Genomic DNA, 22,006 nt, shown 5'->3' with positions numbered 1-22,006 from the left:
TATTCATCGGCTTATTTTATTCATTAGATTTCACATATAAGTTAGATCATCTGGTATTTGTCTTTCACTGACTGGCTATTCTATTTAGCATAATAATCTCCAAGTCCATTCACACTGTCGCAAAAAGTAACATTTCCTTGTTTCTTATGGTCGTGTAGTATTTCTTTATCCACTCATCTACTGAACTGCATTTTAGTTCTTTTCTCCATTTTACTGTTATTTTCAGAAACTTAATTTTGAAGTTCTTTACATATTTTATATATTAACTCTTTGTCTATTTTATCTGTTACAAATATTTTCTTTATTCTGTCACTGTTTTATAACTTTAATTATAGAGTTGTTGTCATTTTAATACCATTACTAATTATCATAATTTTACTACTACTACTACTAATAATAATAATAATATAATTAAGTTATATCGAGTGCTTATTCTTGTGCCAGACCTATTTAAGTACGTTATGTGTATTCCTCATTTAATTCTCACAATAGCCCTATTAAGTATTTGCTTATTATAGATATGGAAACTGAAGTGTAGAAAGGCCTAAGGAAATTGGTCAAGATTTTTCACCCAGTAAGAAGCAGAAGCAGGACCAGCACCAAGGCAGTCTAAATCCAGAGTACTCATCCTTAATTATCGTACCATCTCATACAACTTTATTTTAATACAACACAAATAATATTGCACTCATCAAATAATTTCATTTTTGTATAGTATAAGTGATATTGAGTTTTATAGGTGAAAGCTATAGTCCACTTCATTTTGACAGATAACATTAAGCTCCCACAATGGGTTATATACTAAGAAAGAGAGAAGGGGAAGCAAAGGGGAAGGACAGGAAGAAAGAAGAGAAAAAGACACAATCTTTGCCCTCAGAGAGCTTAAAATGTATTAGGGAAGATACTGTGTGATGAGCATTGTAACAGGATTCAGCAAAGGGTACTGTGTGATCATATAAATAACCATATTATATGAATGATTGATACTGAATCTTCAATAAAACTAACTTGTCTCTATCACTTGTGCTACCTTATACATTAGTTTGGATCTAAATGTCATTGGTCTGCTTGTAGAGATCTTTTTGGACTTTGATTTACACATAGTTTAGCTAACATTTCTACCAACATGCCATTTCAGTTTGTTTAGGGCATCACTGACATCCTTATTCAAATCATTTGCCCTCAAAAAATTAACAAGGGCCCTAGGATAGATATTCTAGACAACTCTGGAAGCAACAACCAGGCTGCTGAGTAGCATTTTTAAGGTTGTTTGTCCAGTTTCCTGTCTACTTCTAGAACATGGAAGGGGAGCCAGCACAAAGCAAGGTGAGGATCTGGGTGATAAAGACCCCTTTAGTGGAGCTGGGGGGTGGCAGCTGTGGCAATCACTGCTGTAGCTTTTATTGGGTTGGCCAAAAAGTCCGTTTAGTTTTTTCCATAAAATAAAAAAAAAATTTTTTTCATTTTCACCAATAATTTTATTGATTTGGAAAATTTAAATATGTTGGGTATCTCCTGCATGGTATAACATTGATTGCTCTCAATTAATGTCTCTATTTGATCACTATCAACTTCAACTGGTCTACCTGACCATAGAGCATTGTCCACTGAGAAATCTCCAGCACGAAAGTTTGCAAACCACTTTTGACATGCTTGACCAGTCACAGAACCTTCTCCATATAATGCACAAATCTTTTGCATTTCAGTTGTGTTTTTACCTTTCTTGAAATAACTAATAATATGCCAAAAAATGTTGCTTTTCTTCCATCTTCAATATTAAAACTGGCTACACAAAATTCACCAATTTTAATGTTTTGCTTTTTAAATGCATGCTGATGTGACAAAACTGTTTCAAATGGAGTTAAAGACAACTAAACATTACAAGAGCCATTTTACAGAAAAATCAAATGAACTTTTTGGCCAACCCAATAATTTCCCTTCTTTTTATACCCCCTCCCCGCTCCCAAAAAGCTGCATAATTGCTTCAAGAAATTAGTGAAGCTTAAAGTTTTTAGTTGAGCTAAAAATGATGAGATACCAGTAAAACTGCTGGCGCTTCAATTTATTGCTCTTTAAAATGGAAAAAGTAATACTGGACATTAAATGAAAAAAGTTAATTTCTTAGTATGTTTTGGAGGGAAAAAAGATTAATAAATACAGGAGATTATTTTTCCTTTTAAACATTTGTGGTACAAAAGGGAAAAAAATGCATCCAACAGCAAAGCCATTTGTGATTTCATACCAGGGCAAATGTTGTTCTCTCTGGACTTTTCCTATTATGTCATTTCAGAGTGGTTATTTTTAAGCACATAAGCACATGTATTTATGTCTTGGCTGCTAGTCTGTGGTTTCATCTCAGTTGCTATTTTAGCAATTGCCCTGCAAACGGACAGTGCGGTGATCTCACACGGTGCTCTAGAAGAGGGAAAGTAAGGGGGAAAGCAAGCGCGATGACAGGACTAGAAGGAGAGCAGGGAGTCTGCCACGAGTGCTGTCGGCCAGCAGAAGCAAGAGGGAAAGAGAACAGAAGTACACTCTGAACATGCTGCCCCACGCGGTGGGCTCTTTGCCGTTTATGGGAAAAGAGTGAAGTTCTTTAAAATTACGAAGTGACACTGGGTGACACTGACAACAATGCAAACGGACAAGAAGGAACAAGTCCCTTCTGCCTCTATCATCTCTGAGTGGAAGAGGCAAACATGCAAAGAACTGGCAAAGCAGAAATGGAGTTTGCAGAGTCAGTGCCAGAATTGCAACACTGAAAATGGAAGGATGAGATTGCAGCTGAGAGACAATAGTTTACTAACTGGCTCACTAACACAGTGAGCACTAGTATGAAGTCTTAGCCACTTTATCATTTAGGACACTTACGAGATGTGGTCAGAATCAGTATCATAATTAAGGACATATACTTTCCCTAGGAAAGAAATAATTAGTTTCCCTATGAAAATGTTTCTTTTTAATATAGCCTCTGTGGGGTTACTCCTTCATACTATGAATATTATTTATTAGCACATGCATTTATTTAACTCATTGGGATATGCCTTCTAGGTTTATGGTGTTTGCTGCCTGGGAATTCTGCAGATGGAAAAGAGGGCTCATTTAAAGCTGAACTTTCCACTCTGGCAGTAGCAAATTTGTCTCAAGTCATCAAGGGTCTTAGGCAATCTTCTTTTACCATAATTAATTCTTTATCATCAGGGGGGCTCTGTGTGTGTGTGAGTGTGTGTGTGTATGTGTGTGTGTGTGTGTGTGTGTATAAATTTTAAAATATTAAAAGAATATAAACACTACCTCATCTCTGCTACTTAATCCATTTTTGTAATTTCTCAGAAAATTTGTGAGAAGGAAGGACGTTTAGTCTCTCTCTTTAGGCACCGATAATATACAGTAAGATTAATTTTCCCAAGTGGTGCATGGAATCCAACTCGATCACACTTTGCAGTCATACTTCTGCCTCACTTAAGTTTATTTGCATCCAGCTAAGCACACAGAGTAAGGTATACCTTAAAATAGGAAAAAAGGGAGAGAGAGAGATAGGAAGGTAAAAAGAGAAAAAAATGTGGAGGGCAAAGAAGTGGACCGAATAATTTATTTCTAATTTTATCCTTAAAAAGGAATCAAACCTGTTAGGGTCTAGTCATTCATTCAATAATGCAATATTTATTGAACATGTCCATGCATACAAAGAAATATAAAACATGACCCCTACTCAGGAAGCTTTCTGTCCAGTAGAGACACACTGTCCAGAGCCCTATGGAGACATGTACAGGTTGCTGTGGGAAAAGAAACAGAGGGCATCAAAATCACACTAACAGTCTAGAAGGCTTCCTGGAAGATATAGTATTTCCAGCTGAAAACAAAGGAAATAAGATTTTGGGAAGAGAGATGAGGAAGCACTACAGTAAAACTAGAACATAGGATGACAGATAGAACAAGAGAAGAGAGGAGATGGTGCTATCAAAAACTGAAGAGTGTGGAATCCCCCCCACCCTTCATTTTCAAGCTAATAAGTTAGTGTGGCACAGTTTTATGGGTGCTGACAGATGGCACGAGACTCTCAGGTCAGAGATAAATGACTTCATTATTAATGGTATTGCAAGCAGCATGAGCATCAGCATATTTCCACTGGTTCCCTTCTTTCCCAAGTCCCACATGAGTGATGTAATGGGCCCAGATGAATGCTGCACTTTCAGTGGATTTACATTGCAGCTGAGGAACCCAAAGCCAAGGGCGCAAGGCTTTTTAAGCAAACAGCCTGCTATCCAGCCCCCTCTCTAACGGACCAAGTATTTAGTTACACAGTAGTTGTACTGTGGTCACCTTGATCTACTTAGGAACCTATTATGTGACTAACTAAAGAAATTGCTCAGTGTTAAGAGATGAATAAGTCTTGCAGCCTAGTACACTCAGCAAGTACAGTGCAACAGCCTCTCCCAGCAGGGGCTGGAGAGTTAATCAGGGGCTGTGCCATGAAGGGCATTTTAGGCAATGCTAAGGAATTTGAACGTTGTCTGAAAGCATGAGAAACCACTGAACTTTTGACCAGGTAAATGTTATGATTACAGCTAGAAAATATTACTCATCTAGGCATGTGTGGAAAGGATTAGAGAGAAAGTGGAGAGAATACAGAAAAACTAGTTAGGAGGCAATTCCAATGGTCTATGCCTTACTGGTAACTGGGAGGCCACTTTCTAAGGTCTCTGAGTCTGTTTTCTCATCTGTGAATAAAAATATAACTAGTATCTACTTTATAGAGAATGAAACTAAATGAGCCAATACATGTAAAATGCTAATAAATTGCAGGACACAAAGTAAGTTTTATCAGTAATATTACTGATTAAAAATTTTTATTAAATGTCTTCTTTTTAATAACCACACAAATAGCCTTTAGATCTTATCTTAAATAATATCCTAGGACTTGCCAACTTTTCACACCCTTTTCTATACTTCATATATTATATAATTTTCACATATACAAGGTTATAATTTGACATCTCTGTACTCTATTGTGTGCTCCCCACCCAAATTTCTGTTTTATAAGCCATTCATTCTGTAGTATTTTGTTATGGCAGTCCGAGCAGACTAAGACAGCCCAGTTGAGCATGAGGTATCTGGGGAACTTCTTAATGGTGTTGCTAGTAGGTATTATAATACATAAATCTAAACTCCAGAAGGAGAAGCCCTTTGAGAAGATATTTCTAAAGTATATTTTATTGATTATGTTGTTACAGTAGTTCCATTTTTTTCCCCTTTGCTCTCCTCTGCCCAGTACCGGCCTTTCCCCAGCAATCCTACCCCACTTAGTTCATGTCCATGGGTCGTGCATATAAGTTTTTTTGCTTCACTCTTTCCTATATTATTCTTAACATCCTCCTGTCTATTTTGTACCAACTGTTATGCTTCTGAATCCCTGCACCATTTCCCCATTTCTCCTCCTCCCCCTCCCAGCTGATAACCCTCCAGATGATCCCCATACCTATGATTCTGTTCCTATTTTGGTTTGCTTAGTTGGATTTTGTTTTTATTTTTTAGATTCAGTTGTTGACAGTTGTGAGTTTGTTGTCATTTTAGTGTTCATAGTTTTGATTTTCTTTTTCTTAAGTAAGTCCCTTTGACATTTCATATAATAATGGCTTGGTGATGATGAACTCTATTTTAGTTTCACCTTGTCTGGGAAGCACTTCATCTGCCTTTCCATTCCAAATGATAGCTTTGCTGGATAGAGTAATCTTGGTTGTAAGTTGCTTTTCATCACATTGAATACTTCTTGCCAGTCCCTTCTTGTCTGCAAAGCATTCTCTGAGAAGTCAGCTGATAGTCTTATAGGCACCCCTCTGTAGGCAACTCTCCACCTCTCTCTTGCTGACCCCAGGACTCTATCTTTCATCTTTGGCGCCTCAATTATGATGTGTCCTGGAGTGGTCCCCTCAGGGTCCAGCTCGCCTGGGACCCTCCGTGCTTCCCTGGTCTGTATATCCATCTCCTTTACAAAATTTGGGAAGGTTTCCTCATTTTTTTTCAATTCTTGATTTCTTGTTCTGCATGTGTTGACTGTTTTTTCCTTCCTTATGTTCCAAATCATGATTTGAACCCCGGTTTCCTTTCCTTCACCATTGGTGTTGTGTGGATTTTCCTTCGTTTCTTCTCTTATGCGTATGTCATACTCAAGCATATCTGTCAAGCCTGTGAGCATCTTTATTACCAGTGTTTTGAATTCTGCACCTGTTAGGTTGTCTGTCTCCTTATCTGTTATGTTGGCTATCTCCTCATCGCTTAGTTCTCCCACTGTAACCTTGATCTGTTCCCCCTTTTGGGCCATACTTTTCTGTCTTTTCATTCTAACAGGCTCCTGTATTTGTTTGCCTCCACATCCCAGGTAGAGCTGTTGCTCCTGTTATGTTGTAAGGGGCGGAGCCTTAAGGATTCATCAGTATAGGGAGACCTGTTTCATTACGTTGTGGTGCTGTATGTGGGGGAGGGGTCTGAGGGGGAACAATGCTGCCTGCCCAGCACTCGCCCCATTTCCAGGCACCTCTTCCACCTCTGCACCAGACTGGCGCCCCTCTAGCTGCTGCTGTGGCCTTCGTTTCCAGAGTGGGTTTGTCTGCAGATGTTCTTGGACCATGGGGGCCCTTTAAACAAGTGGACTCTGCTGAGAGACAGGCAGTGTCTGCCTCCACCCCAACCCCCACTGGTCTGCATAGTCAGAGGCAATGGGGCTTGATTTTCCCTGGTGCTGGGACCGTGAGCTGCAAGGTCCAGTGAGGAGCTGGGAACACTTTCCAGGTGTCCCTCCTGACTTTTTTAAACGTGCAACTGTGCTTTCTGCCAACCTGCCACTGCCGCCACCACCACTGCTGCCACAACACCGCATCCTCTCCATCCCAGCTCCGCCCCTCCCATCTGTCTGGATGAATATTTCTTCTTTATATCTTTGTTTGCTGGACTTCCATGTAGTTTGGTTTTTCTGGAACTTCTGGTTGTTCCTAGTTTTGAGTTAGTTGTATTTCTTCTTAGTTGTGGAGGGAGACTCAGTGTTCCTGTCTACGCCTCCATCTTGGCCAGAAGTCTAGCTGCACACTCCCTTTGAGGAGATTTAGGAGTAGCCATTGGGTGGGTGGTAAGTGAAACTGCTGATATGGATGAAATCATTCTGAAAAGTGTAAAGAATGAGAGAAGTGAAGGGCCGTGGGAAGGAACTATAAAGAACATGTACGTTTTAGGGGCAGGTAGAGGAGGAAATCTCCAAAAAAGAGAGAAAAGGGGTGATCAGAGTGGTAGGATGGAGACAAGGAAAGAAGGTGCAGAAACCAAAGGAGAGGCTTTCACAAAGCAGGAAGTACTGAACAATAAGCTGGCCTGAGGTAGGTTGAGTAATAAAGCCACCATGCCCACTGAGTAAGGCAATTTATAGGTAATTTCTTAGTGTAAAGGAAAAAGTTTAAGGTAGCGGACAAGTAGGGAGTCACTGAAATTTGAATTGTGAATGATGAGATGCTATGTGTAAAGTGAGGAAGTCACCTCGATGATAAAGTCTTTATAAAATATTCAGTCAGTGTTGGAGGAATATGTGAAGAAGAAAAGGCCATGAGGTGACAGTCTTTTCTTTTTTTTTTTTTAATTAAGAAATGTGATTTTATATCTCTGGAAGAGAATGCAGTTGGCTTTTAAGGTCATAGCAAAAATATGCATTCCTCTTACATATTGAAAAAAATAAAATGGGCTTGTGTCCCAGATATCCCACTTGTGTTTCAGATAAGCTCTAGACTCTCTTCTAGCATTCTTGTGCTTTGCTTTTCTGCAATACAAATTGAAAGCAAGGAGTGAAGAGAAAAGAAGAGAGCAGGTTATCTTTTTGGTCATGATAAAATGTACTGTTGTTTTTAAAAGTGTTGGGCATATTTTAAGATAGTTGGGAGTAGGGACAGGCAAAAAAGATGAAGTAATGGAGACCTCTCTTACCTTTTACTTCAGTTTATTAAAAGCCTAGGAGAAAATATGTGCTATAAATTAAATAAAAGATAGGCATAAGGTCAAGCAATGTGCTCATTTATAGAATATGATTGTTATAATTTATGGTGATGCATATGGGTGATGTCATTTTATGAAAGCTGTGTGAGTCTTGTGTCCTCATACAGGCTGCTCCTCTCTTCCTCTCTATTAACCTAATCACTATATGTACCGTCTTTGTATTTCTGGTGTGTGTATGCATGTGTATGTGTATAATTCTTGATAGCTTGATATATAGCTATGGAAAGTAGTTCTACAGTAGGCAAATATCCTGAAATAACCAAAGGGGCTGGATAATGTTCTTAGTTGAATGTAATCCAGAATGCAATCAAGTTCATGGTTGCCTGTGATAAATGTGATTAAAGATGAGAGAGGAGGATGGTTTTGCCTTAATATTGACTATTACATATTAGCCTATTGAAGAATTACTGAATTTTAAAGTTGAAAGGGCTTTTAGAGATCCAATTTTCTAATGTCTAATTTTATTTCACAGATAAGAAAATTGAGGCCCAGTTAAACCAAATCTTATCTCTAAGGCCACACAGTTGGACGGTGTCAAGGTGAAGGTTGGCACAAAGATTTTCCAGTTACTTCATTGTTACTCATTACACATGCCATACATGAGAATAAGAGAAATCAAATACATTCTTATGTGTTCAGACATATTCAAATATATATTTTAAAACTCTGCTCTATTACACACTTGTGTGTATTTCATGTACAAAAATGATTTCAAAGACCTTTAAGCATTTACTTATATATTCTTAGACAACAAAATTTTGTTATTTGTAGAATATCAAATTCTATCATTGAGAACCTTGCCCCTTTTATTTTTCTATAGTCTGCCTTTCAAAAGCTTCTTTGGAAACATTTTAGGATGATGGTGAAGAAAGTAATAAACTCATGTTTTCTTTGATAACACTCCTAAAGGAAAGATTCCTTGGGAGGCAGTGTCATCTCTGAAACATGAAGGGGGAACAGGAAGCAAAAAATATACCAAAAGGTAGAGATAGAGAAAATGGCAGGGCCTTGGTGGGATTATCTAGCTTCTGTTTGGTCCTTTCTGGAGCCCTTTATCACCTTGAATCTTCATCTTTGAAACTTGCTCTGAGTTGCTTCTTTTAAAAATAGCAGTCATGTCAGAGGTGCATGTCATTCTCTCTAACATCAAACAGACAGCTCATGTCTTTGTTGGCATTGCAGCTTATGACCGTCCTCAAGTAACGGGCCATGGGCTTATTAATCATCACTTCCCATCTTTATTTTTCCTTTCTCATTTTCATCAAATCCTGTAGCATCAGTTGTCAAATTATTTATTTTTCATGAATGTTTATGTTTACTACTATTTATTTCCATATGCCCTTGGAAAGAACACTGTCAAAAGCTCTAATTTCAAGTTTCAACTCAGCCTCTTCGCAACCCTGTGTCTACAACCAAATCACCAAAATTCTCAGAGAGATTTATGTTTTTTCTCTAGATAGCTGCAAATTTTATACCTAACCTGCCACTCCAATTAAATAATGTGGGAGGTGCTTCTCATTCTCTGGTGAATGTGATGAGTGGAATTCCCATTCCTTTAAGTACATACCCTGTGGAACCCCATCTTCTTGAGTGTGGGTGAGATCTATGAATATGGTAAGACTTCATGCCTATAAACTAGCTACTAATCAGTTGACTATGAGTTAATCAAAAGGGAGGTTATTCTGTGTGGGCCTGACTTAATTTAGTGAGCCTGTAAAGAGGAATTGGTTCCATCCTGAAGGGAGCTATGAAACTGGAGAGAGACTTCTGCTGGCTCTGAAGAAGCCAATAGCCTTGTTGTGAACATCCAATGAAGAGATGGGCCTGTGAATATGGCAACGACTTGAATGCGTCTTCTAGTAGCTGTGAATGGTCCTCAGCTAACATCTAACAATAAAGCAGGGACCACAGACATACAGCTCAAGAGAAATGAATTCTGACACTATTCAAGAGAGCTTGGACACAGATTCTTCCCCAGTTGAGCCTCCAGATGAGATTGCAGCCCAGTTGCCACCTTGACCTCAGTCTTGTGAGACGCTGAGCAGAAAGCCCAGCTGAGGCTGTGTCAGAATTTTGGCTCACAGAAACTGTGAGATAATAAACTTTGTGTCATTTTAAACTGCTAAGTCTGTGGTAATTTATTATGCAGCAGTAGAAATTAATATAGTTACTCAATACTGAACACTAAGAGGTGAGGGGTGAGGGAAGTGAATATTGTTTCTCCTCACCCCACCTCCTCCCACTCCCAACAGCTAGGGAATAGATGTCCCCAACCAGATGTGCCCACCTGAAACTTTGAATATGGAGAGAAGGACACAAAGACTCAGGAACTATTAGAGGTCAACTTTAGAAGCAGTGCTAGTGGTGGGAGAGTCTGGGACAGCTTTCAGACAAAGTGTGGCTGTGGCATCACTTTGGTTGTGTTACATGGAACCAGGTCCCCTTAGTTCTTGACTGCTCACCATGCTTTGGTGTTTACGCACATTTTGTGAACTATCCATTGTTTATTCAATACATTTATTTCTGCTGCTCCTGTTATTTTTCACCAAGAAACTAGATTATGGATCATATGTGTTAAAGTGCCTTATAAACTATGACAAATACTACAAATACCATATACTATTCTGTTTCTGTTTTCATTTTTCTTCAGGCTCATATGTATGATCTTAGGCCCTCTCTCAGCTGTTATAATTCTTGGTGTTATTCTGCATGCTTATATTCCAATAAATAAATGGACATAATATGTAAATCTATGTGGAAATGAAGAGATTGTTATTGAAAAAGCTGAGTGAGAACATTTAGAGACTCAGAGAGGGACCGTTTTCTGGGAGTTTAAAGGGCTTGTTTAGATTTAAAGGACTTGGCCTGCAGTCAAGCTCAAAGGTCAAACAGAGAAATCTATGTCTGTCTTAATAAATTGATAAAACAAATGTTTTCTTCTGTGAGGGTCTCCAGAGAAGGTCTTTCCTTAACCATTCTTCAAAATGGGCTTGGATCTTGGGAATATATTGTTCCAGTTGGTTTAAATTCACATCTAGAATTCACATGTTTACCTTCAGTGAATCAGAAGTCTGTACATATCTTCATAGACCTCCTGCATTTCTGCCAGTGACAGAATGGGAAATAAATGAAATGAGAAACACCATATTTGAAAAATAAATAATCACAAAATGCAGATTTTAAAAAGTACATATACAGAAAAACCCTTGCATTACCAGAGCTATCTCAGGGGCCTTGGGGTTCAGGGAACGAGGGGGTGGAGTTTGGACAGTTAACCACAGTCCTTGCAGCTATACTCTTAGATTTACATGTTGGGGTTTTGAGGGTATAAAACATTTGACAGCACCTGATAGCAGATGCATTTGCTTTGACTATATAAACCCAGGGCCATTGGTCAATTTACATATGGCCAATGGGCCGAATGGCCTCTACATTTTAATGGAAAAGCCTATAACCATGAATTTCTTCACTCACCACATTTGCATCTAGGCCCAGCAAGGGGAACTACTTTTTGTTTTGTTTGTTTTTTTTGTTTTGTTTTGGTTTTTTTTTGCCTGTGATTCCTGGCAAGACAGTTTTGGTGAAGCAGAAATCTTACTTGGGGCTGGAAGTAGAGAAGAAATGTTCTCTTTAAAGCATAGAGAAGGGGGTAGGAGGAAGAGGAGTTGGGCTATTGTTTGGTGCTTTGTTGAGTAGCTTCCCCAATATAACCATCTGAGGATTTCATTTGAGGTTTCTAAATAAAGAAAAAGTCTGCCTTGATGACATCAACAGAGAAAGCTTTAAAAGTGAATAAATATAGGAGGTGGGTCCATGCTGGTGGTAGAGAAGAACACTGAGCTTTCCCCCTCCTAAGGACATGTCAAGTGTACACTATTTAGTGCAATTCTTCCTGAGAGTCAACTGAAAGCCAGTTGCACAGCCTCTGCACAACAAATGAGAGAGAGAGAGAGAAACTGCAGAGAGAAGGTTTGGGGACCACAAGAGCTCTCTGGGAGCTGAGGGAACTGACCAGGACCAGAGGAAATGGTGAGTACCATTGTTTATGTTTCCCCTACACTTGATAGAAGATGGAAGCTCTATTCATGTTCTCTTTCCAACCTACAGGGGTGCTTTAACACATCCCCAGCCACTGCTGCCAGAGTTAGCTCCAGCAGGAACAGCACGTAAACAAGGGGCCTCTCCACCCAGAGATTGATCCAGTGGGTAGACCAGGGTGCCGATGCTTGCACACATTGGTCTACATGCACGTCAGGCTCCCCTGCTTAGAGAGTGTGTGAAACTAGCAAAGCATTGTAATACACACTCACAGGGCTGCCCCATGTGATAATTGTGGCATTCTGCTAACACACTCGTGAGGCTGCCTCACCAAGAGAGGGTGTGAAATGAATGAAGTGCAGCCATGTGCACACAGAGGGCTGCCTGATTAGGAGAAAGTGTGGAGCTAGTAGGGTGTGGAAATGCTGATACGCAAAGAAGCCCCACCTAGACCTTGCGCCAGCAACAGACAATTAAAGGGACAGTACAAGCCATGCCTAAACTGGGCAGCCCTTCCCACAATGGGAAGCTCTGCCTTGATCAGAAGGTCAAGGAAGTGCACACACAGCAGGCTACCCCACCTGGAACCCACTCCTCTTGGCCAGGTGACACACTAGACACAGCATGCAACTACCCTGACTACAACCAGTCTGCCAAAACCATCTGATGCCCAGTCCATACAAAGGCCACTTTTTCAAGATTAGGAGATATAGCTATTTCATCTCGCTCTGAGGAACAAACACAGAAAGTCAAACAAAATGAAGAGACAGAATATGCCACAAATGAAGGGCAAGAAAAAACCCAGAGAAAAACTCTACAAAACAAAGATAAGTAATTTGCCTAATAAAAATTCAAAGAAGCTGCCATAGGATGCTTAATAAACTTGAGAGCAGAATAAGAAACTCAGAGGGAACTTCAACAAATAGAAAATATAATAAAGAACCAATCAGAGATGAAGAATAAAATAACTAAAATGAAGAATACTTTAGAAGAAATTAACAGCATATTAATTAATACAGAACAATGGATTAATGACCTGGGAGACAAAGTAGTGGAAATCACCAAATCAGAACAGCAAAATGTAAAAAAAAAAAAAATTAAATAAGGACAGTATATGGGACCTCTAGTATAACCTCAAGTGTTGTAACATTCTTATTATAGGGATTCTAGAAGGAGACAAGAGAGAAAAAGGGACAGAAAGTATATTAGAATAAATAATGGCTGAAAACTTTTCTTATTAGGGAAAGGAAACAGACATCCAGGTTCAGGAAGCAGAGTTCCAAACTAGATGGAACCACAAAGGCGCACAGCAAGACATATTGTAATTAAATGACAAAAGTTAAGGATAGAGACAAGTTGAAGGTAGCAAGGATGAAACAATTTACATACAAGGACAATTCCATAAGGCTATCAGCTGACTTCTCAGCAGCAACTTGACAGGCCAGAAAGAAATGACAGGAAATATTTAAAGTGTAAAAGAAAGAAACCTACAACCTAGAATACTATATCTGGCAAGGTTATCATTCAGAATCGAAGGAGAGATAAACAGCTTCCCAGAAAAGCAAAAACTAAAAAAGTTCACCGCCACTAAACTGACTTTACAGGATTATTAAAGGGTCTTCTTTATGCAAAAAAAGAAAAGGCCGTGACCAGAAATAAGAAAATACAGGAAAGGAAGAAACCTCACTGGTAAAGGTAAATATATAATAAACTGAGTGACTCAACTATTTAAGAAGCTAATATAAAGGTTAAAGACAAAAGTAACAAAATTAACTATAACTACAATACACAGGGATATGTAAAACAAAAGAGTATAAAGCAGGACATCAAGAAAAGAGTAGAAGGGAGAAACAAGATGGCGGAGGAGTAAGTGGAAGCTACACTAACTTCCTCCTAGAACTAGTCTGGATTTACAATGTAATTTTGGAGAAATCATCTGGAATAACGAACCGAACACCAGCTGGAGAGAAGTCTTATAACCACGGAGAGACAGAAAAGGCCGCTACATCACAACGTGACCGGTAGGGAGTGCGGAGACGTGGAAGGGCTGGCTGGGCTCCCACGGGTGGCAGCTGAAGGGGCTGAGAAACAGCTCAGCAGCCGGGGATTCCCCCTGAGAAGGGCAGGGTCTAAACCCCCAGCTGGGCTTCCCAGCCTACAGCGACAGAGTGGAAAGTAAAATAGTATCAGCTGTGAAAAGCGAAAAGCCACAGGCTTTCTTGCTAGCCGGAGAGAAACAGCAGGAGAAAAAGAGCTCTTAAGTGGATCACATACGAAAATATTTTGGCCACCACTTACCCTGGGCTCAAGCAGAGGGAAGGCAGAGAGGGCTGGAGACACTTGGGGAGAATTTGGCACGGTGGCTTTGAGGGGAGAACTGGAGGAGCAGCTGACTGGGTCCCAGTGCTGACTCATCCCCAGTACTGCGGGTAGACCATTCCCCTCCAAGTGGCGTCAGCCTGAGGGGAAGCAAAAGCCCTGCCTACAGGAATTAAGCTGCCACACCCACAGTCCTTAAGCCTGACAGCTAATCACAGATTGAATAGATTAACAATCAAAGAAGACAGACAACAGCAGTAGATCCCTGGAAGTCTCCAACAGGCTGCCTAGGGCCAGACTGGTACATGATCTGACGCCACCAGAGGCAGATCCAGGAAGTGCAGATCATTCCAAGAAGCACCAACAAACAATAGGAGTCAAAAAAATGGGGAGACAGAGAAACAACCTCCCATCAAAGGGAAAGGTAGAATCCCCAGAAAGAGTGCTAAATGAAATAGAGGGGAGCGAACTATCAGATATGGAATTCAAAACATGGATTATGGAGAAGCTGAATGAGCTCAGCGGAAACTTCAAAGAACTCCAGAAAAACTACAAGGAACTCACAGAAAATTACGTGAGCATGAAAAAGGACATAGAAGCTATCAATAAGAGCCAGGAGGAAATGAAAAATACGATCTCTGAATTGAAGAACACAGTAGAAGGAATTAAAAGCAGGCTAGAGGAAGCAGAAGATCGGATCAGCGAGCTGGAGGACAACCTACACAAAAACTCCCAGACAATGCAACAAAATGAAAAAAGACTGAACAAGACTGAAGAGGCTCTAAGACAGCTGCAGGACAACATGAAACGTAATAATATCCGTATCATAGGAATTCCAGAAGGAGAAGAAGAAGAGCAAGGGATAGAAAACCTCTTTGAAAAACTAATGACAGAAAACTTTCCTAACATGACGAGAGAAAGAGTCACGCAAGTCCAGGAAGCACAGAGGGTCCCAATGAAGATGAACCCCAACAGGCCCACTTCAAGACACATCATAATTAAAATGCCAACATTCAAAGACAAAGAGAGAATCCTAAAAGCAGCAAGAGAGAAACAACTAATAACATACAAGGGAGCTCCAATAAGGCTATCATCAGATTTCTCAGCAGAAACACTACAAGCCAGAAGGGAATGGCAAAAAATATTCCAAGCAATGAAAAACAAAGGCCTACAACCAAGAATACTCTACCCAGCAAGGCTTTCATTCAAAATGGAAGGTGAAATAAGGAGTTTCCAAGACAAAAGAAGGCTAAAAGAATACATCTCCACCAAACCAGCATTGCAAGAGATGCTAAAGGGTCTGCTTTAAGAAGATGAAGAAACAGAGAGACAGAGAGGAACACGAGTACAAAGGGGGAAAATGACAATGAATAAGTACTGAAAGAAAGAAGGAACTTCTACCATTTGCAACAACATGATTGGAACTAGAGAGAATTATGCTTAGCGAAATAAGCCAGGCAACAAAAGAAAATTACCTTATGCTGTCACCTGTTACAGGAAACTAATGAACAACACAAACAAATGAGCAAAATTGAACCAGAGGTATGTAAACAAGGAATAAACTAACAGTAACAAAGGGGGAGATGGGAGGGAGAGAAGGGGTAAGAAGGGGAAGGGTCTAGTCAAAGAACATGTATGAATGACCCATGGACATGGACAACTGGGTGGGGACTGACTGTGGGGGGGGGCAGGGTGCAGGGAAGCAAGAGGGGGAAAAAAAGTGAGACAACTGTAGTGGAAAAACAAACAAACAGAAAATTTTTTAGTGGGGGGGGAATAAAAATATAAAGAATAGAAATGCAAGTTCAGTGAATATTAGAAGGACAAGGATTTTCCTTCCGATAAGACAGTCCTACAGATTTAGAGACTTGTATGTGGGTTATGTTACATAAATTAACATGTGTTTTCTGTTTTCAAAGGGCATAAGCCTACAATCTCATTACCTGAGTGATTATCTGTATGCATAGGCCTCACTTAATCCTGTCTGCATTGCTGCCTCCTGAGACTCAATGGTTTGGCTGAACTAAGTGGCTGGGTTGGTGAAGAACGGGGTGGTCTGTGGGCTTCACTTTAAAACTGGTTTCTCTTTTCTATCCTAATGGCTTGGACAGAAAAAGCCCAGAGGCCTGAGATGGGGGAAACCTAAAATATTTCCCTCAGTCCAAAATAAGTATAATGGGCAAAAGGGTTTTGGACAGGTGAGATGTACCTGGCACACCTTCCTCCAAAGAAGCCCTTCTTTTCCCTAATGTGGGACATTGAAAAATTAATACCTGTCTTTTGTCATCTAGTGGTTACGGATTAAATGATGTCCTTTAACCCTGTTGCCCCCAGAATACAACAAGGATGCCAGCCTGTCAAACCAAGCATGCCGTTGTCCAGAGACAGCCAACCAACCTGGAGTCTGCACGATCCTTCCCCTTGTGGGAAGGCCACCCTCCCCTCCACATCCCCACTCTTATTAGGGATTTCTTGACCCACGGGTAGGTAGGACGACGACCATGTCCAGCTTGAAGCAGCTAGAGGAGCTCGAGACCTTCATCCATTGTCCTTTATAAGATTGTAAAGGGTCTTAAGTCTGAGAGGGAGGAATTGTTATTTTTTATTGTTAAAATATTTAACTAATTAATTAATTAATTTTAAAAAAAGAAGAAGAAGAATATATGAAAGGGTGAGGCGGGAGAGCTTGTATGTACGACCCATGGGCATGGACTTGGAGAGGGGATTGTTGGGGAAGGGGGGTGCTGGGCGGAGGGGAGCAAAGGGGAAAAAAAATTGGAACTATTGTAACAATATAATCAATAAAATATACTTAAAAAAAAAAAAAAAGAGTAGAAGGAGGAGTAAAAATGTAATGCTTTTAGAATGTATTTGACCTTAAAAGCATATCAGCTTAAAATAGACTGCTATAGATATAGATTGATATATATGAAACTCATGATAACCATAAACCAAAATCCTTTAAAAATACACAAAAAATAAGGAGAAAGGGACCCAATAAAAGCACTAAAGAAAACCATAAAATCCAAAGAAAAGAGATCAAGAGAAGGAGAAAGGAACACGGAACAACGCCCCCCCCCCCAAAAAAAACCCCACTATTTAAAAGTGTTCATGCAAATAGAAACAAAAGGACAGCTGGGGTAGCAATTTCATATAAGACAACATAGACTTTAAAACAAAGAATGCAAAAAAAGACAAAGAATGATTAAGAGGCCAACCAAAGAAGAGGTTTTAACAATTATAAATATAAGTGCACTCAACTTGGGAGTACACAAGTGTATAAAGCAACTATTAATGGACATAAAGGGAGAAATTAACAGTGAGACAATAATATTTTGGAACTTTAATACCTCACTTACCTCAGTGTATCATCAAGGCAGAAAATTAATGAGGAAATAATGGTTTTACATGCTATATTAGACCAGATCAACTTAATAGACATTTATAGAACATTTCATTCCCAAACTGTAGTTTACACATTTTTCTCAAGTGCACTTGGAATATTTCCCAAGATAACACATTAGGCCACAGAACAAGCCTCAATATTTAATACAAGAAGATTGAAATTATATCAAGTATATATTCTAACAACAATGGCATGAAAGTAGGAATCAACTACAGGAAGAAAACTGGAAAAAAAAGCATGCTAATAAAGAACTAATGGATCAAAGAGGAAATCAAACAGAAAATCAAAAACTACCTAGAGACAAATGAAAATGAAAACACTACTTTCCAAAATTTATGGGATGCAACAAAAGCAGTTATAAAAGGAAAGTTCATAGCTATACACCCTACATCAAGAAGCAAGCAAAATCCCAAATAAACTAGCTAACTTTCCAAAATGCATAAAGAACTCATGCAACTCAACACCAAACAAACAATCCGGTTAAAAAATAGGAAGAGGATCTGAACACACACTTCTCACAAGCAGACATACAAATGGCCAACTTTACTAGTTATTAGGGAAATGTAAATCAAAACTACAATGAGATAGTAACTTATTCCTGTCAGAATGACTATTATCAATATGACAAGTAAAAACAAGTGCTGGAGAGGTTATGAGGAAAAAGAAATTCTCATTCACTACTGGTGGGAATGTAAACTGGTGTAGCTGCTATGGAAAACAGTAAGTAGGTTTCTCAAAAAAATAAGAATAAAGGTATGGTATGACCCTGCAACCCTTCTTCTGAGCATCTAACCCCCCCAAAATTGAAAACACTTATTTGCAAAGACATATGTACCCCTATGTTTATTGCAGTATTATTCACAGTGATCAAGTCATGGAAACAACTGAAGTGTCCTTAGATAGATAATTGGATAAAGAATATATTATATATATATATTATATGTATATTTTATATATATATATATATATAATGGAATACTACTTAGCCTTAAGAAAAGATGAAATATTGCCATTTGTGACAACATGGATAGATCTTGGAAATATCATGTTAAGCAAAATTAATCAGACAAAATAAAATCAAGAACCATGTGATTTTACTCATATGTGGGCTATCAAACTGAAAGCAAAAAATAAACAGAAAAAAACAAATGAAAACTCATACACACAGACAACAGTATTGTGGTTTCCAGAAGAAAGGGGAATGGAGGGGTAGTAAAGGGTAAAGGGAGTCCAATATATGGTGACAGAAAAATATTTTAGTTTGGGTGGACACAATGCAAGATATAGATGATGTCTCAGAGAGTTGTATACTTGAAACCTATATACTTTTATTAACAAATTACCTCAATACGTTTAATTTAAGAAAAAGCAATCTAACTTTACACCTAAAGGAACTAGAAAAGAAAAAAACAAACAAAATTCAAATTAAGTAGAAGGAAGGAAATCACAAAGAATAGGGCAGGAATAAAAAGGAAAGAGACTGAAAAACAATAGAATAGATTAATAAAACTAAAAGCTCGTTCTTTGAAAGGATAAATAATATTGACAAATCTCTAACAAGAACCATCAAAAGAAAAAAAAGATTCTTAGGGTATAAACCCAGCAGTGGAATTGCTGGATCAAAAGGCAGTTCCATTTTAGTTTTTTGAGGAAATTCCATACTGTTTTCCAAAGTGGCTGCACCAGTCTGCATTCCCACCAACAGTGCACTAGGGTTCCCTTTTCTCTGCATCCTCACCAGCACTTGTTGTTTGTTGATGATGGCCATTCTGACTGGTATGAGGTGATACCTCATTGTGGTTTTAATTTGCATCTTTCTGATGGCTAGTGATGTTGAGCATTCTTTCATATGTCTATGGGTTTTCTGTATGTCCTCCTTGGAGAAGTGTCTGTTCAGGTCCTCTGTTGAGTTGTATGAGTTCTTTATATATTTTGGAGATCAAACCCTTGTCTGAGATATCATTGGGAAATATGTTTTCCTATGTGGTTCGTTCCTTTTTCACTTCGCTGATGTTTTCTTTAGTTATGCAGAAGCTTTTAATTTTGATGTAGTCCTATTTGTTTATTCTTTCCTTTATTTCCCTTGTCCTTGGAGATATATAGGAAAAATATTGCTGTGTGGGATATATAAAATTTTGCTGCCTATATTTTCCTCTAGGACACTTATGGTGTCATGACTTATATTTAAGTCTTTTATCTGTCTTGAGTTTACTTTGGTGTATGGTGTAAGTTGGTGGTCTAGTTTCATTATTTGCATGTCCATGTCCAGATCTCCCAACACCATTTTAAAAAATATGCTTTATTGATTATGCTGTTACAGTTGTCCCAATTTCTTTTCCCTTTGTTACCCTCTACCCAGAGACCCTCCTACCTCCAGTTGCCCCCCACCTTAGTCCATGCCCATTGGTTGTGCATATAGTTCTTCTCAACATCTTCCTGTCTACTCCACTCCCTCCTACTATGCTTCTTAATTCCTGTACCATCTCCCTCCCTTTCCCCACTTCCCCCTCCCTGCTGATGCCCCCCCCCATAATGTTCCCCAGACCTATAATTCTTTTTCCACTCTCGTTACCTTAGTTTGCCTGTGTTTCAATTCCCTAGTTTCTGTTGTTGGTTGTTGTGATGCAGTTTTCATTGTAATGTTCATAGTTTTTATCCTCTTTCTCCTGAACAAATCCCTTTAACATTTCATATAACAGTGGTTTGGATCAGATGAACTCCTTCAGTTTTACTTTGCCCTGGAAGTACTTTCTCCGCCTTTCTGTTCTAAATGACAGCTTCGTTGGATAGAGTAATTGTGGCTGTAGGTTTTTGCTTTTCATTACTTTGAATATTTCTTGCCAGTCCCTTCTTGCCTGCAGAGTTTCTTTCGAGAAATCAGCTGAGAGTCTTATTGGGACCCCTTTGTATGTAATTCTTTTCTTCTCTTTTGCTGCTTTTAAGATTCTTTCTTTATCCTTAGTTTTTGACATATTGATTATAATATGTTTTGGTGTGGTTCTCCCTGGGAGATTGAGCGTCGGCCTGCGAGCTAAGTGTCGCTGGTTGGATCTTCCAGTCAGGGCACATCAGAGAAGGAAAACTCTGACTCCAAAAAACCTCCGCTGCCTTGCGGCATACCTCTTCAGGGGAAAGGCTAAGGGAGTAAACCCCGACAGCAAATCCGGAGCCGGAGTCCCTAAGGCGGTTCGACGTTGTAGTCAACACCGGCAACTCCTGCGGCGCACCTGAAGCCAAGCTGTATTGACTCCGTCTTTCCCTTGGACCCTTCAGCTGCGAAGAGAGGGGGGGTCTGCTGCATGGGCAACAGCACACCCTCCATATCACCCTGCCCAGGCTCTGTAGCTTCAGCTTCACTGGAGAGGACACTCCAGCATCATCGCAAGATGTCGATTCAACACGGGAGGAGACAGATACCGTGTCACTCCCAAGTTGGACTGCACAGCCATTCTCGGCGGTGCAGATAGACTCTTAAGAAGCTACACCATCGTCTCTCGAGACGGACGGCTGCCGACGGTTCTCCCTGGGTCCAGTTTTTTTTGGAACTCTCTGTATTTCCTTCCCCAAATTAGGGAAGTTCTGCTTCATTACTTTTTCCACATAATTTTTCTATTTCTAGTTGTTCTTCTTCACCTTCTGACAACCCTATAATTCGGATGTTGGCCCGCTTATAGCTGTCCCATAGGTTTCTGAGCCTCTCTTCATTTTCCTCACTTTTCATTTCCTCTTTCTGCACTGGTTGACTATTTGTTCCTTCCCTATGTTCTGATTTGTTGGTTTGATCCCTGGTTTTCTTTCCCTCACCACTAGTTTAGTATGTGTTTTTGTTCATTTCAGCAGGACTAGCCTTCATTCCTTTCCCATCTTGTTTAAGATCTGCTGTTAGGTCTGTAAGCATTCTTATAATCAAAACTCTGAACTGTGCCTCAGAAAGATTTCCTATCTGCTGCTTCATTAGATTAGATATTTGCTGTCTGGTCAGCTGTGTCACCAGGATCTCTCTCATGATCTGTGCCATCCTAACAGCTTTGTGTTTACCTTTGCTTCCTTGGTGGGGCTGTCACACCTCCTATGCTATAGGGGGCAGAGCCCTGTGCACTCATCACAGCCAGGTGACCCTTCTCACCACATTGGCATTTTGAGTGGGGGTGGGGTCCAAGATGGATTCCTGCCGTTCACTCTCTGCTAAGAGACTGGAAGCCTCTTCCT

This window comes from Furipterus horrens, unplaced genomic scaffold (assembly GCF_987537825.1).
Source record: "Furipterus horrens unplaced genomic scaffold, mFurHor1.1.pri manual_scaffold_3, whole genome shotgun sequence".
Classification (NCBI taxonomy): domain Eukaryota; kingdom Metazoa; phylum Chordata; class Mammalia; order Chiroptera; family Furipteridae; genus Furipterus; species Furipterus horrens.
Note: the sequence above shows the minus strand (reverse complement) of the source record.